At 33.9% G+C, this 19102-nt stretch overlaps 1 pseudogene; it reads right to left on the bottom strand.

Moving 5' to 3' along the window:
- LOC149528715 (U-box domain-containing protein 45-like) overlaps positions 1-15677 on the bottom strand; it is a 62367-nt pseudogene extending 46690 nt beyond the window's left edge.
- Positions 15678-19102: the final 3425 nt, after the last annotated feature.

The raw sequence follows: 19102 nt of genomic DNA on the forward strand, positions 1-19102 counted from the left end.
GCTTAGGGTAGCTGATGGATTGTATGATAAGGGTAATTGGGTCCGGGATGCTCAAACAGCTCAGACTGGTTTGAGTTTATTCAAGAAATGGTTTGCAGAGAGAAAGTTATATGCCCCTCATGCCAACATTTGGAATTTTGATCTTGGGAAGCTTGTTGTTCCTAGCGTGTTTATGGATTTTGACTTGCTTGAAGCCATAGCAAAAAACTATGACCAAGCCACTAAGGTAGTGAGGAGAATAGATGGTGAGGCTTTAGTTACCATCAGTCCCGAGGAGATTAGGAAGGTTTTCAGTCTGGGACCCCTCACCATGTATCATGTGCCCATTAATCTGATAGATTTAGAAAAAGAATATATATCCAAGAGGGATGTAGTTAGACAGGGTGCACTGAAAGCCCACATAGGCCGGATTGGAGACCTCCCAACCATAACATCATCTTCTAAAGAGCCCTTCAAGAAATCATGTTTTAATGCCAGGGCAGTGGAGATATATAGGACCCTGTGCAGAGTCTTCGGAGAGGGCGAAGAAGATTTTATTCCGGTGAGCTTCATGTATATGATCACCCAAATCTCTTCTTTTGGTGTGGAAATAATTTTTGATTTTGCGTCTTACTTGGCAAATGAAATCCATCATGGATTGGTGGGGATTGCACAGGGCAAGGTGGAAAAGGTTTGGGGTCAGTATTCCTTACTGATGCATATGTTTCTTTTTAAAGGGGCCACTTATTTTGGTAAAGAAATGGTTTTAAATAGGAAACAAGAAGGGGAAGCACTACCAGTCCAATTATGGAGTGCAGACATGACCTGGGAAGCAGAAAATGCCAGCTTCGTTAGATTTGATAGGCACTTTGCCTCCAAACTAAGGTGCCTCTTATTGAGTGACAATCCCAGAATCCCTAAGGCATTAATGCACCTTGTTAGGCCTATGGACAAAACCCATAATCTAAAAGTTTCACATAATTGTTATCCCATATTCAGTCTCAACGGTCATCAGGGTCTATGGTTTCAAAGGAACACCCCATGTGTTACCCTATCAGGTACCTTTAAAGGTAGGGATAGCTGAATTTTTGTGGCAGTTGGGAGGAGTGGAGGTGGCCTTTTTGCACAAAAGGGGGATAGGATCAATTTTTCCTACTTGTACTATAGCCCACCAGTTTGTGATAACTAAAGAAGGGTGGGTCTTTCTCCATAAATTTTTGGATCAATACAAAATGGCAGTGTCTCACTCTCGTTTTTGTGATACAGAAGGTTTCTTTAACTCTGCCCTTAGGTTGAGAATCAAGCTTCGTCCATTTCAGCATGAATTCTATTTTCCTGAAGATATAATAAGAAATGAATACTCTCTCCATGAGCAAGAAATTAAGAAAGAAAAATGGAGAGTCTATTCAAAAGTTTTGGAATTCATTAATTGTTTTGATAAAAATTTCAGTCCTCTTAGTAATGCTGCAAACAATGCAGATAAAATACATAAGCTCATGAGTAATTTCTCTGAGATAATGGAGGTAATGAATGAGAAGAAACAGCATTTTATTAATTCTTTTTCAGATAAAACCAGAGAAATTATGAGAAAATTGGGTTTCACTCCCAACATTGGAATAGGTCCACTGGTGGTACGGAAGAAAATAGGATATACTATTGTCCGACAGCAGGTGCCCGTTGTGCACAAAGAAAAATAGATGGTTGGATCCACCAGCACTGTCCTAGAAGAAAGACCCCCTGAACCTTTCCCCAAAAGAAGGAGAATAATAAGGGAGGAAGAATCCCCTGATGAAAGTGGCTCACCTTCTCAAACCCCAATAAGAGTTGAGGAAGAACAACTCACCAATGAGCAATTCGAACAAATGGGGTCACAAGGAGAAATTTTTGTTACACAAGCAGAGATTGATGAAGGGAACCCTCAGGAAACCCCTGTACCAAGTTTTGAATTAACTACAGCAGATTTCAGAGGAAGGGAATTGGACCCTGTTTTGGAACAAGCCAGTCAGCATTTTTTGTCTGATAACAATTTTGTAAGATCTAGGGCTTTCCATCAGTTTGCGTGGAGAGTAAACATGCACATTTTTGAGCAAAGGTGCAATAGTATGAGAGCAGAACATCCAGAAATGGATGAGACCTCCATTCAAAATCTAATAAAGGAACAAATGGTTCAAGAGTTCCAAAATATAACCCCTGATGAGGGAAGACAGATGGTAAAAAATGCTAATGTTTTATTATTGCCCAATTGGGACATTGCTGATGCATTAATTTTTAATTCTGTTTCAAATAATTTAGGCCTCCAGGATCCAAGTAAAGAGGAATTCTTGGGTACAACATTCAACAATGATCAAGCTGCCCTTGTTATGTGGTCCCTGAGAAGAGGATCCAAAATTACTTCATCACAGCCTGATGATTCAGGATTGACAGGGAGTATCATTGTAAGAAGAGTTGCTGACACTTCCAATGTACAGGCAGCCCACATGAATGTGGATTATTCTAAATTTGCCCTGGCTACTGCAGAAAGAGAAGAGAGGGAAATGATGGATATGCATAATAAATATGAACTAGTGGTGGAAGCCTATAATCAAGAGGTAAAGAGGAGAATTGAGTTAGAAAACAGGGTATCTCAATTGGAAAAGGTACTTGGAAAGAGAAAAGTGGGAGAATCCAGTACACTAAGAATTGCATATCCCCCACAGTCATCAGTGGGATTAACCCCTATTATTGAGATACCTGACACCCCTGAAAGACCCCAATTCTATACTGCAGAGGAATTTGAAGCAGAAAAAACCAAATTGCATGAGTGGCAGATAGAATTTAGAAATCAGCAGGAAGAGAAATGGAGGCAGGGTGTGACATACTTGAGGGATAAAATACAATGGTCAAATTTTTATGACCAGTTGACAAGGATTGTAGCCCTCATAGATGAGTTAAATAAAGAAAAGAATGGACTAGACCCTTTTGCACAGAAGTGGAGACAGAGGAATAATGATGTTACAATTATTTGTATATCTGCAGTTCAAATGCCTTACCATCAGGTTGAGAAGATTTTTGATTTATTGAATCAATTAGATAATTTTGAAAATAAAAGAGATTCTTTACAGAGGAAATTGACACTCTGTTTTTCAAGATATATTGCTAAAAAATTCACCCTATTTCCTTGTGCCTTAGAATCTGTTGATACAGTAAAGGAAAAGGACAAATGGAAAAAGGAAATGGACAAATTATTTGATAACAGAATAACAAACATCATCAGTGAGACTAGCTATTGGTTTTGGGCAAAGACAAATGAAGAGCTGGTAAAGATACAATTTTATTATGCTGATATAAGAAAAGAATTCGATGATTTAGAAGAAAATGCCAATTCTTTAATAAAGATACAAAGAGAAACCCTAAGTTTTGATTGGCCAGATGATGATACTTTCAACAGATGGAAAGATCAGTTTAGTGAACAGATGTCAGGAGAGGATGACGAGGAAGATGTAAGAGTAATAGTTACTCTTGTAGTCAGCAATGATGACATAGAAAATCCCCAGGTTAAAGTGATTTTGCATGTAACAGAAGATGATACATCACTTGCAGACCTTATGGGTATGTACTCTGAAGATGAGGAATGATTGCGAGAGCAGATCATAACAACCAAGAAGCATAACAGAAAGGGACCCGCCAAGAAGTGCTGTTGTAATCAACCTTTCTGTTATTCTTGTTTTTTGTTTTTCAAAAGAAGGACACCTGTCACCTACTGTAGCCTAAAGCTTGTTGCATCTCACGTTATTTAAGTGAGATCCCAAGGCTAAAGACGGGTCCGAATTTGGTTTTCACTAAGTATTGTGCTTAGTTCTTTTTTGGTCCAAACATTTTTGGAAAAGAAAGATATAGTATACTTTTTCTGTCAAAATTTCTGAGATATGGATGAATGTAGAAAGAACTGTGCTTCTTCTGTGAAGGTTTTTCTGGGTCTTTTGTAAAGGATATATCATTTTCAAAGGAAATGAATACAAATTATGAACTGTCCCCATATCTGTTCTTCTCTGAATTTTGTCTCCTTTTTAATACTGAGTTACCTTAATGTTGTGTGAGTAAAAGCTTGTGCAATTGATTGCAATTTAGTAAGATTGTACATCCATTTGTTATCGCTGTTAATTCAATGGATTAAGTAAAGGCTTTGATGAATGTGATGAGGTTGCTTGGGTGTTAATAAGGATTTTTGAATGATAAATTCTGGTAAGAATTGCTGATGAAAATTCGTTGCAAGGCAACAAATTAGATCCAAGAATTTACTTGACTCTGAATTCCCAATGGATTAGGCACTGATCGAAAGTATTTCAGCCAAAAGAGAAGTATATTATAACTAGCTTTTTTCAAAATACATCATAAAATCAATTTTCATTTATCTTTCCTGTAAGATTTTCAAAGTCGGCCAACACTTGCCTGCCTAGATTGTTTTAGCTTCATTTAGCCATTGTTGTTGGAAACATCTGCAGAGCTATAGAAGATTTCTTGGCCATATCTGTTCAAGGGATGTGTTTATCAGTTATTTACCTATATGTTTGAAGATTTAGAGATGAGAATCAAAATGAAACTAAGGATAATTCTCATACAATTATTCCATCTTTGAACCATCCCCGGGTGCACCCACCCTGGTTTTACAGAGCCAAAAGAGTAGAAAACCGTCTAAGGTTTTGTTGAAGTTGGGCCCTAATACTTTGCATATGCAAGTGATAATGAGAATTGGCTATTCTTTAGGTTGTGTATGTACTGATATCTAGGTACTAAGCCTTTTTGTCGCTTAGTAGTTTTAGTACTGTTAACATCAAAATAAAACTCCAACAGAGTTAATATACAACAAAGGATTTTATCTAGTGGGAGCCCCATGTGGTAGCGATATTGCTACAAGATCAATCTCCAAGTGGGAGATTTTTGTCTAGGGTGGAATCTAATCAATCCCCAAGTGGGTGATTGTTAGTTTGTGGTGACTGATCAAAGAAGTATTGTACATACTTAATAATTCTTTGGTGATTGTCAAATACTAACACTAAAGAAGGTTCTAGATCATGATCAATGATCTAGATTTCTCCCTTTTTCTGCTTAATCCTTCCATTTTTCTAATTGGTTACACTTGTTGATATGTGGTGACTAATTAGGAATGTACTGTACACTTTTCATAATTCTTAAAAAAATAATTGGGCCTATTTTATCGATAATTCTAGGCTGACATGTTGTAATTAATTATAACCCTAAAGTGACAAAAATCATGTATAAAAAAAGGATTAGGGTTAGGGATTTCATAAGGTGTGATGCAATAATTGCTTCTTGTGGTGATATTAAGAGGGATTACAAATTGTAATCAGGTTGTAATCACTACATAGTAATAATATTGGACTCCTTGTTTGGTAGACATAGCCTAGGGATTGTGTGAACCACATAAATCTTGGTGTCTTGTGTTCTTTGCTATTATCATTTTTCTAATATTGGTTATATCTATATGTAATTGTTATTTGTGTCTATGGTTAATCCTAACAATACTACCATCATAGGGATTAATGATTAGTGAAGAAACACGTAAAAAAATCCTTAGTTTTCTCAATAGTCATTAGATCATGTATAGAAATTGGCCAAAATGGTTTACGTTAGTATTTGTGCCATTCCAAACACATATACCAAAACTGGTTTACTTGGCACAAAAATACTTTGACACTTGGTCATGACTAAGACTCATGTTTTTCCTTGGCTTCTGAATGCTTGACACTAATTATGTAACTTGGCATGAACTAATTTTGTTTAGCTCAGTGTCTTCTAACTTATTTGGCATAAGCTATCACTCAATACATATAGTGGTGCTTGGAAATTGAAGACTTTCTCAACTCAAACCAAAATGTAAACGAGTCGAAATACATAATTTGACCTTAAATGGGTGGCTTAGTCACAGTGATGACTGACCAACTCTGCCTAGGAAATGACAAAGTGTTTGACACTAATATACAACATGACTTGAAGATCAACACAAAGTACTATTCAAATGAGTATATATTTTTTTTTTAAAAGGCTAGACTAAACAAATTGACATCCAACATCAGTACATTAGTGATTTGGTTCATGAAGGTTTGGTTGAACTTTTATATTGTTCTTTCGTAACACAAATTGCTAATATATTAAAAAAATCCTTTTTGGTGATCGCTTCTAGACACTTCAAAGTTTGCTTGGTATTTGACTAGTTAGAATAATATCCTAATAACACAAGGATTGGACACCCTTAAACAATGATTCAACATTTCTGAAATTCATCATGTTTCTACTTAGAACATCATGCTAGACTCATTTAATGTATCAATCCAAGAATGTGAACTTGAGATAATGACTGCAAAGTTTATGCTTTAGTTCTTCTCAATAGTCATCACTACTAAGGTAAAAGAAGTTGCTATAGGAAACATATACTTAGAAACTGAACTTACAAATTAATTCTCGTCTTGAAGGAAAAACATAACAGTAAATAAATAATGCTTTGAAGTAAACCTATGCTATAGGATACAATCAGTGGTTCTACTACCAGTGGCTGCAGGAACAACACTACTTAACAACTCAAAGGGAGCTTAACTAAATTCTACTTAAGCATGAACAAGGAATTCACCTCCCATGTGGGCCCCTACAAAAGTATGAATGAATTATAACTGAAAGATTGAAGTGAAAAACTATCAAATATTCATTCAATAAAACATGGACACAATATAGAATATCATAATACTTTACTCCACTGCTTGATTACAACATGAATTTCTCACAACATCTAACTAGCCTAGAAACATAAGTTCCAACTTATTTAAAGGATACTAGGAAAAATAGAACACCTAGAAACTAGGTCTTCCATTACATAGCATAACAACTTTTAGTTTTAGGAGTGACAACATCATTTATGCAAGAAGATAAGCCACATTCAATGCTTTAGAAATATAGGAACACTCAACAACTAGACTGTCTTGGACTAAACCAGCAATTGCAAAGTGATTGAAGGAGTGGAGCTATAGTGAACTTTGAAATAGTCACCTTCCTTGAAAGACCCACCCATCCTTTAGCCCACGCTCCTTGCTTGACTTATTCTTCCTACAAAAGGCTAACGCAACAAAATCCAAAACACAAATCCAAGTCATAGATCATAATAAGTTTTTCCAATTTTAATGTAGCCTTGTCACACAACTACACGAGGTCTACCCATTAAAGTTAGAGAAGAAATATACTAGATTTACCATGACATTCATTAATCTAGATATATATTCAGTATTGTCTTTAAGTTTCATAAGCATCAAATATACATATAGTTAAAACTTATAAACATAAAAGACTGTATCATGTTTATGAAACACTATAAGATATTCAAGTTTGTACTTAGAAAATCATAAACAAAACACCCTATAAACTTGACTCACTAGTATTCTTGAAAATATTCATTATGGAGAGAAAAATGTGATAATGAATGATTTATTTGTATCTTTTTAATATTTTTCATTGGAGAAGAGAATGAAAGATCATTGCATTCATTTTTTTAACAATTTTAAATTTTGTTTAGTTAGATATTCAATTTTAGAACATCATGATCAATTATATCTTACAGATGAATGTTTTATCATTCAATTCAATTCTTTGAATGGTGTATAAATAAAAATTCCTTTCAAATGGTCAAATATAGTGAATTTATTAGAGTTGATTTATTTTGTATTCATGATCTTTATAGATCATCAAAAGTTTTTTTTTTCCTTCTAAGTGATACCTTCACCCAAGCCTTCATTCTTTTGTCATGGTAAATAAGTAGGATTTCAAAATTTTCACCATTTCTCAATCTATTTAGAATTCATTGAAATAATACCAATATCTAAGGTATTCAACTAATTCTTATTTTATTTTTAGCATTTCCATTGAGTTTCGTGAGTTTTTAAGGCCAACTAATTTGAAAATTTTTGTTATAGTTATTTTTTTTATAATGGGAATGGTGCATTGCATCCTATTCTAGTAAGAACATTATTTGGATTATAAAACCCCACACTCACTGTCATTCTACCATGACATTACTAAATCGTTTTACTCATTTTGAAACCAACACATAGCTTTATTCAATGACCTTATAATATTTCATTTTACAAATAATTTATGAGATTAAATTATAATCCTACTCTCCAATTTCCTGTTTGAATGGTTTTCTCTGTCGTCAGAGTGTTGCCTACTCCGAAATACAAATAGACAACATTGAGTAACTTTGGTTCTAATTCACCATACTATAGATGACTATAATGAATGGAAATTAGATGTAACTAAAACTAAAGAGAAAATAATGTATTTTACAAGCTACTTCTAGCTACTATCAATTTCAACCAAGCTTGAAGACTCAAAATAATTTCTCTCTTCGAAGAATCTCTCTTCACTTTTCCTATTGTGGTTCTTGGAAATGGCTCTTTCTATGGGAAGAACATCCTTGGAGACTTAAGCCTATTTATACAAAGAACAAACCATTTAAACTTTCATTTTGAAGGCATGGGAAAAAAATCCAATAGTAAATTCATGAAAATAAACTGAAATATCAATTAAAAAACATACACAGTTGATTCTAGATACAATCTTGTCAATCATGTCCCTATTAAATATTTTCCAACATATAGCATTATGATATAAAGAATATAAACACATAATCTACAACATTTAGACATGTTGACAGGAGAGGCATACCCAAAAAGTCTATCCTATTTACAAACTAATTCTAATAGCATTGGGGACAATTTTTTGTGCTCATTCATGGCTACATTGTTGAGCATTGCAAAAATTTGATGTTTTGAATGCCAACCATCCCTTAGCTGGATGCATGTAGTAACAATTTCAATAAACCTCAAATTTGGGATTCCAATAATCATAGCTGCCAAACTCCCTAGATGTTGTAGTAGGATTTTCTCCACCTATGATGGTAGAAAAATATTCACTAGCACATACACGAAATAGATGAAAACCATCTTCAAAAATAAATGAAAATTATGATGTAGCAACTAAAGTTGAAGTGATTGCATTTGAAACAACTATAGTTTTTGTAGATGAGAAACTTTAAAATAACCAAAAAAAGCCCAAATAAATTGAACAGAGCTAAACATATCCTAATCAATAATAGAACAAACTACCTCAATAGAACAAGATGATTTTATGGGTGCAATTTTATAACAGAGGATGTTGTTATAAGTTAGCATTACTCACAACCATTACCAAGCCATTCCAAGTTTTTGAAAAAGAACACAAAATCAAGATATCCCTTCTTCAAAAAAATTGACATTTACAGAAGATAACTAACTAATAATAATATTAAACTCATTCAAATAATCTGTAATAGATCCACCTTCTGCCATCTTCATATTAACTAAATACTTCATAAGAAATACCTTATTTGAAGTGGAGGGCTTTTCATACAAATTCTCTAGGGTTTGCATCAACTTTTATGTCGTCTTTATTTTTGTAATGTTAAATGTCACCAATGGTGCCAGGCATAATTGAATGCATCCAAGTGCCTTTCTGTCTAAAATCTCCCAGTCCTCATCTTTCATAGTTCCCTATTTCTTTGTTTTTCCTTTGAATGGCTTCCATAAATCCTTCTAAGAAAGATAGTCCTCCATTTGCATTTTCCATAACTAAAAATTTTTTCCATTAAAATTCTCAACCTTGAGCTTACCCTCACCTTCCATCACTCCCACTCAACCATGAAAGCTTCCTATAGAGAATCACCAAAAACATGATGATGGTCTGGGTAAAATATAAAATGATGAAAGTATTGCTCTGATATCACTTGTTAGGATTAACTTCAGATAGAAATATCAGTTACATGCAAATATAACCAATATCAAAAAAAATAGATTGCATAGAAGAAAACACAAGACACAAAGATTTAACGTGGTTCACCCAATCCCTAGGCTACATCCACCAAAATCAATTCCAATATTATTATTATCTAGTGATTACAATCTGCAATCCCTTACTGCTCAATACTACCATAAGAAGTTACAATATTTCTATATATTATGAAATCTCTAACCCTAACCTTTTTGTACAAGATTTTTATTGCTTACAAAATTAGGACTAGAATAAGTCATCCAATAGAAATATAGAAACCGACACCTTTTATAGTATAAGGTCATTTTTGGCTTCGGTGAAGCCTCCATCTCCAAGATGTTAACTCTCAAGTAGTTAGACTTCTTCTAAGAGAACAAAGCTCTGATACCAATTTTTGGAAGTCTATTGGTAAAGTAAGATACTGAGAAGGGGAGAGGAGGATCAAGATCTATAAATTTTTTCTCTTTTTGAAACAAATCAAATGCATTCACCTTTAACCCATTTCATATTAACATCATGAATCATATAACCATAAATTGGAATAGATCTAACTATGCATCACATCCATAAGAATCAAAGTAAATGTAAACACATAACACAAAATATTTTGTTACCTAGAAACCCTCCAAGGTGAAGGTAAAACTGGGGTGAGAATGACACCCACAAATCTTCACTACTATGACAATAAAGTTTGCCTATTAAGGCTACAATGTTTGATTACTTCTGGTGATCTATCCTGTAAGGAGTCTATTCTACTAAGAGATTACACAACTTATTCAGTCTACCTTGGTTAATGGATTTAAATTTACAATGAAGTAGCACTCTGTTAGGATATTTATATAGGCCTGTTAGGACCACTCTGTTAAGAGATTTACCCCGATTCACTTAATAGAATGTATTAGTACGTAATCCTTTGATTAGCACATTGATGTTTGATTTTTGGTCTCCTCTCTCCAATTATAATATAATCTCCTATAAGATAAACTTTGTTATGTCCTTCATTGCTAGGTTTCTTTTCTTGGTCTTTTCTTCTAACCATCAAACATATCCACTTTCTTACATACATTTTTATCTTCTCTCTCTCTCTCACACTCATCTATCTGATTTAGGGTTTAGACCCTCCTTAAATATCCAACTAAAGAAGTTTCTACATCATGATAAACTATACAGATTTCTCCCTTTTTCTACTTAATCCTTCCATTTTTCTAATTGGTTACACTTGTTTATATGCTTTGACTGATCAGGAATGTACTGTACACTTTTCATAATTCTTTTTAAAAATTGGGCCTATTTTTTTGGTAATTTTTGGCCGATGTGTTTTATTTTATTATAACCCTAAATCAAAAATCTTGTATAAAAATATTCTTAAGGTTAGGAATTTCATAAGGTGTGATGCGATAATTGCTTCGTCAGATAGTATAGAGTTGTAAGGGATTATAGAGTGTAATCAGGTTATAATCACTGTATAGTAATAATATTGGACTCTATTTTTTTTGAACATAGCCCAGGGATTGGGTGAACCATGTTAAATCTTGGTGTCTTGTGTTCTATTTTGTTATCATTTTTTTGATAATGGTTATATTTAATCCAAACAATACTACCTTCATAGGGATTAATGATCTCTGAAAAAAATACATAAATAACTCCTTAGTTGTCTTAACAATCATTAAATCATGTATAGAAGTTGGCCAAAATAGTTTACATAAGTGTTTGTGGCATTCCAAACACATATACCAAAACCGGTTTACTCGGCACACAAATACTTTGATGCTCAGTCATGACTAAGACTCATGTTGTCCCTCAGTTACTGAGTGATTGACATTAACTGTGTTACTTGGCATGAACCAATTCTATCTAGCTCAATGTCTTCTAACTTACTCGGCATAACCTATCATTAGATACATATAGCAGTTCATGGCAATCGAAGACTTGCTCGATTCAAAGTGAAATGTGAACAAGTCCAAATATATAATTTGGCCTTTGTTGGGTGGCTTAGTTGCAATGATGACTGACCAACTCTGCCTAGGAAATGATGAAGTGTTTGACACTAATAGGCAATATGACTTAGAGATAAACACAAAGTACTATTCAAATGAGTAAAAAACTTATTTTTTAAAGGCTAGACTAAACACATTGACACCCAACTTCACTACATTCACAACTTGGTTCATGAAGGTTTGGTTGAACTTGTATATTGTTCTTATGTAACACAAATTGCTAATATATTAAAAGAGTCCTTTTTGGTGATTGCTTCTAAACACTTCAAACTTTGCTTTGTATTCTTGACAATATTCATTATGGAGAGAAAAAGTGATAATGAATGATTTATTTTTATCTATTTAATATTGTTCATTGGAGAAGAGAATGAAAGATCATTGCATTAATTTTTTTAACAATTTTAAATTTTGTTTATTTAGATATTCAGTTTTAGAACATCATGATAAATTATATCCTATAGATGAATGCTTTATCATTCAAATCAATTCTTTGAATAGTGTATAAATAAACATTCCTTTTAAATGGTCAGATATAGTGAATTTATCAGAGTTGATTTATTTTGTATTGATGATCTTTGTAGATCATCAAAAGTTTTTTTTCCCTTCTAAGTGATACCTTCACCCAAGCCTTGATTCTTTTGTCATATTAACAAGCAGGATTTCAAAATTTTCACCATTTCTTAGTTTATTTAGAATTCATTGAAATAATACCAGTATCTAAGGTATTCAACTGATTCTTCTTTTATTTTTAGCATTTCCATCAAGTTTCATGAGTTTTTAAGGCAAACTAATTTGAAATTTTTTGTTATAGTTATTATTTTTTTAATGGGAATGGTGTATTCTAGGTTGCATCCTATTCTGGTAAGAATATAGTTTTGATTCTAAAACCCCACACTGCCATTCGACCATTACATTGCTAAATTGTTTTAGGCATTATGAAATCAACATATAGCTTTATTCAATGACCTCACAATATTTCATCCTACAAAGAATTTAAGGGATTGAATTATTATCCTACTCTCCAATCTCATGTTTGAATCGTCTCCTCTATTGTCAGAGTGTTTCCTACTCCAAAATTCAAATAGACGACGTTAAGTAACTCTGGTTCTAATTTAGCATACTCTAGATGACTATAATGAATGGAAATTAGATGCAATACTGTATTCTACACGATGCTTCTAGTTGTTGTCAATTCCGAACAGGGCTGAAGTCTCAAAATAATTTCTCTCTTCATTTTTCCCGTCATGGTTCTTAGAAATGGCTCTTTCTGTGGGAAGAACATCCTTGGCGACTTAAACCTATTTATTTAGAGCACAAACCATTTATTTTCATTTTGAAGGCGTGGGAAAAAAGTCCAATTATAAATTCATGAAAACGATCTGAAATATCAATTAAAAAACATACACAGTTGATTCCAGATACAATCTTGTCAATCTTGTCCCCATTAATGATATTCCAACTTATAGCATTATGATATAAAGAATATAACCACATAATCTACAACTTTTAAATATGTTGATAGGAGAGGTGTATCCAGAAAGTCTGTGGTGTTTACAAAACAATTGTAGCAGCATTGGGGACAATTTTTTGTGCTCATTCATAGCTAAATTGTTGAGCATTGCAAAATTCTGGTGTTTCGAGTGCCAACCATCCCTTAGCTAGATGCATGCAGTAACAATTTCAATAAACCTTGGACGTGGGAGTCCAATAATCACAACTGCCAAAATCCCTGGATGCTATAGTAGGATCTTCTCCACCTGTGATAGTAGAAAATTATTCACTGGCACATATGAAGTAGATGAAAACCATCTTCGAAAATCAATGAAAACTATGATCTAGCAAGTAAAGCTGAAGTGCTTTCGTTTGAAACAACTAAAGTTTTTGTAGATGAGAAACTTTAAAAAGAACCCAAAAAAGCCCAAATGAATTGAGCAGAGCTGAACATATCCAAATCAATAATGGAATAAACTGCCACAATTGAACATGATGATTTTATGTGTGCAATTTTATAACAGAGGATGTTATATAAGTTGGCATTGAGCTTCAAGAGAAACACTCACCTTGGAAGGATAAACATTTTCTCCATCACTTTTAATCATGTCTTTAGATTGGCCAAGAAGCCATAATCTGCCCTCTTCATCAATCCATCCTTGATCCCTTAGATTTAGCCATCCATTTTCACTCAATGTTGTTGTGCACGAATAATTTTGGTCCCAATACTTCAACATCACATGTGGGCCTCTTTTCAATATACTCCCCCCATTATATAAGTTATTGGCTTCAATATATTTATCACTACGTTCTATCTATATATCCACATGAGAAGCAGGATTTCCCACACAAACTCCTATTCGATGATCTTGAAAATTATTTTGATCGGCTGGATCCATGGAATAATCCTATATTTTGGTAAAATTGACTTGTTGAATGATTGGATCGTGGGCAAAAGTGAAATTCATTAAGGATCATGCCTTTCTCATACCTTTTTTAAAATAATAACAAACAAGAGTTTAGAAAAAGTAGAATTAGGTCTCCTTAGGAAGTATTATGAAATAGATCAACTGATGCAACCACATGAATGAAAATAACATGACAGAAAGGTTAATAGAAATCATTAAGTGGGAGAGTTTTAAATGATTTTGTCATTTCCCTTTCCTTTTATTAAAGCAGACTGTAAACTAACCATAAGCCAAAAGGATCTGAGCTTTTGGAAAAATTTCAGTGACTCTCTTGATAAGTTGGGGTGACAGGCTTCCAACTCTATTAAGTATCTTCTCAACACTTGAAAAGCATAGCGTTGATTCTCCTTTATTTCTTTTATTAAAGAAGGATGAGGGATAGACAATTAGCAATGTCCAAATTAGATTTATTCCCAAAAGTTCATTTTTAGCCTTTACAAACATTATAGTTATACAAAAGTAACAAACATAGAAAGCAATTTTTCAAGTACAAACATTATAGTGATATATGTGGTTAGTATTTGATCTTCCTGTTGACAATATAGCTCAGGTTCATGTTCTATGGGGAATCTTTGCTCGACAAATGTTCCTTTTGATCAACACTTGGGTTTGGTTCTAACTTGTGTGCAACCACATTTTCCAAAAGATTACCAGTGACTACATCTCTTCTTACTATGACTTTACTACATTCTGATAAAACCTTTTATTTCTACTAGGTTTTGACAAACAAAAGAAAGCCAATTTTGCCAAGAGATTTTGAACTCTGGAATGGTTTGAATAAAACATTTTAATTTTGATGTTTCTAGTAAGAGAATTCAGTTAGGCAAGTAAAAGTAATTATTAGCATACCTTGAATTGATGCAAAATGTAACTAGTGTTAGAGGAACAACCAATAGAGGGCATTCGTACAATTCCATACAAGTTGTTACAACATCAATTTGGTAGGAAATCTGAGTTATTTTTATTGATTTGAATGCAAAAATACATGATTATACCTACCACCCACTTGAAAGGGCTTATGTAGTCATCCTCAATGGTCATAATAATATTTCAAACCATTTATGGTCATTAGGAATCAATTTACAAGATTATGCATTTTTTGCTTAAAAGTTGGTAGTTCCAACTTCCCCTCCATGGCTCTCTTATCCATGGACTTGAGAGCATTCAACAGAGGTCTTTGTTCTGTAGGCATGTCACCATCTTCCTCATGATCTTCAGCCTCAATATTCTGGTCTTCTTCAGATTGTGCCCCTTTGTTCTTATCTAACTTGCTTTCAAGTTCCTTCAACCTCTTTGCTAGAGCAACATTAGTTGCCCTTTGTTCTCTTTTGATTTTTGCAAGTTCAACATTGGTTACCCTTGTAGGTATTTCTTCTTCTCTTGTAAGAGACATGACTCTGATACCACTTGATACAATGGAACTTGGCGAAGTAGTCCTTTTTCAATAACTAGTCCTTAGATCCCCTTCCTTGAAGATATGCCAAACAAAAGTGTCCTTTTATCTTCCCAAATGTGCTTAATCACTAATCACAAGTGCTCAAGAGGATGTTAGGTTATCACAAGCAACCCCCTAAACTAGGAAATCCTAATCACAAGGTAGATCCCTCAATCTAGAAAACCTATCCCAAGTTTCCCAAACATGCACAAACTGACAACTTTTTGACACAAGACCCCAAAATGAAAAATAAGACCAGGGGAGACTCTAGGATGGACTTTTAGTCTATTTAGGTCTAACACAAGGTGGAATGATGGTTAAAACCAAACTATGCAACATTTATCATATGGTTGCTTCATAAATCCACCATATTAGACTTGTAACCCTTTTTCATGAAAAATATGACTTAAGTTCAACAATATCCACATAACCCTAAGTTTATATCACACATTAAAGTACCCTTTTGGGTTTACTAAACATACCCAAACACCGAGACATGAAGATACAAAAAAAGTAGGGTTTTCCCAATTTCTACCCTAGGTAATTAGCCCCATTAGGTCTCCAAATACAAAGGAGATATACTTTGCAAAGACCAAAAATTCAAACCAATGATTGGAACATGAAGGAACAAGAATAAACATATGCCAAACCTAATTTCAAGACCTAGTGTCACTTCTAGAGTGGGTTATGGGAGATTTCTATTAGCCACCTACACATACAAGTCTATGACCAAGAACATTTTAAATTTCATAATCCACAATTGGATTTCACCAGAGTCTATCAAATTCCCATTGTGAAATCTTGAGATATGGTAAATTATTTGTTAAACCCTAGGTATGACAAGATTTCTATATAACTTCTACAAAAATGCAGATATCTTGAGTTAGGAGATTGATCAAAACCTCAAAAAAAGTGCATTGGAAATATGATTCATCCACCTTTCTAAAAATATAGGTTAGATACCCTAGTGTTTCCATACAATTCTATACACATTGTTACAACATCAATTTGGTAGGAAATTTGAGTTATTTTTATTGATTTGAATGTAAAAGTACATGATTGTACCGACCACCTACCTAAAAGGGCTTATGTATTCTGCCCGAATGTTCATAAAAGAATTTAAAACCATTACTAGCTATTGGGAATCAACTTACAAGATTTTGCAATTTTTTCTTAAAAGTTGCTTGATAACTTTTGAGCAATTTTTGCATTTTATGTAACTTTTGCAAATTGTGAACAAAATATGTTCAAACCTTAACTAAATGATCCAACAAGGATCAAAACATGCCAAAAACACAAAAACATAAAATATCATAAGATTTTAAGCTATTTGACCATATTTGACCATAGTTGACCAAGGGCTTATTATTATGCCAATCTTGGAACTAGGCCTTACAAGTATGTCCAAATGCTTAGATATTAAAACTAACCTATCCTATGGGTACTTTGGACTTTGAAAGTTCTTAATTTGATATGGGAGCTCTCGCACCATACTCTTCTTGACTTTTTGTGCTCAAGTTCATACTTAAGGTTAATTGTTCCATAGAGGTGCCATGTTGTTTGATTTGATCCTTTGTCATCCATGTTGCATCAATGTTAGGGACTCCCTTCCATTTCACTAGATGCTACATGTACTTGTTATGCCTTGTTTGTTTCAAAAACTTGGTATCCAATATTGCTTCAAACTCAACTAGCTTTGTTTGAGGGGGATTAGTGACATAATCTTCATCCATTTCAGTTTTATGACCCTATTCAGTTGTTGAACCTATCAAACCTTTATCAGAAGCAAGGTTTACAACATTAAAAGTGGAGAGATCTTCTCATAGGCATTCTCACCCTTTTTGTTGAGTATAGAGCATGTCTCAACCTTCTTTATGTGAATTTTTATATACCTACCCTTAGGTACTCTCTCTTTCCTCATGAATGCCCATACATTGTCTCCAATTTTGAAATGAACTTCCCTTCTTCTCTTGTCTGCTTGTTCTTTGTACTTCAAGGAAAATTTCTGCAATGCTTCTTTCACTTCATGTTGCACCTTGGTAATGAGCTCTACAAGTTCCTCTCCTTATGCACTGACCTTAAAATCAGATTGTAATTGAACCAAATCCAAAGGACCTTTGGGATAGACTGCTTGGAAAGGAGTATTTCCAATAAACCTATTCATGGAGTCATTGCAGGAAAAAATTTCTTGGGGTGAGAGCACATCCCAACTTTGAACATGTTTCTTAGTTAGGCATCTTAGGAGGTTTCCTAGTGAACTATTCACCACTTTAGTCTTCCCATCAGTTTGTGGGTGATAGGTAGGGCTATAGGTTAGATTAGTTCCCAAATTTTTGAAAAGTATTCTCCAAAAGTGCCCTTGAAACTTTACATCTTTGTTTGATACAATGTTTTGGGGTATTCCATGGATTCTGATTACTTCTTTAAAGAAATGATGTGTATTGTGGGATACATCATTGGTGCTTTTGTAGGGTACAAAGTAGACCATCTTGTTGAATCTATCCACTATGACAAACACACTATCAAATCCTTTTTTAGTTCTAGGCAGACCCATTACAAAATCCATTGAAATGGATTCCCAAGGCCTTTTGGGAATTGGCAAAGGTTGATAAAATCCTTAGTTTGTAGATAATCCTTTGGCTTGTTGGAAAATGGTACATGTTTCAATGCATTTCTTAACATCATTTCCCAACTTTGGCCAAAAGTAACTCCTCTTTAATATGTCTATTGTCTTTTCTATTCCAAAGTGACCACCTAAGCCACCACAATGCTTCTCCCTTATGATTTTTCTCCTCATGGAACATGTAGGAATGCATAGTTGACTCCCCTTAAATAGGAGTCTATTCTGAATCAAGTATTCAAAAAAATTAGTATGGTACTTGTGCACCATTTTTATGCATACGTCAAATGCTTCTCCAAAATCTAGATCACCTACATACAAATGTTTTAGTGAGTCTATTCCCACGCTCTAGATTTGAACTTCTCCAACTAATCCCACTCTTCTTTTAAGGGCATCAACCACTTTTTTTGCCACACCCTTCTTATTTTTTATTCTTATAGTTGCTCCATCCATTTGAGATACTTAACTAATAAATTCTCCTAAGAATTCCAAAAGCTCAATGCATGATTATTAGTATAAACTACAAATTCTTTATGGATTAGGTAATGTCTCCATTTATTTAGGGTTTGTACCATATAATACAACTCCAGTTCATGTGTGGAGTATTTCTTCTTTGCTTCATTTAGTTTTTCAGAGAAGAATGCTATTGGTTTGCCTTCTTGGCTTAGGAATGCACCTATGGCCAAGTTTCTTGCATTAGTCTCTATAGTGAAGAATTTATTGAAATTAGGGAGCACCAAGATAGGGTATTGAGAAGATCTAT

The sequence above is a fragment of the Cupressus sempervirens genome, chromosome 11 (assembly GCF_028749045.1).
Source record: "Cupressus sempervirens isolate cs-2001-9-10 chromosome 11, ASM2874904v1, whole genome shotgun sequence".
Lineage (NCBI taxonomy): Eukaryota > Viridiplantae > Streptophyta > Pinopsida > Cupressales > Cupressaceae > Cupressus > Cupressus sempervirens.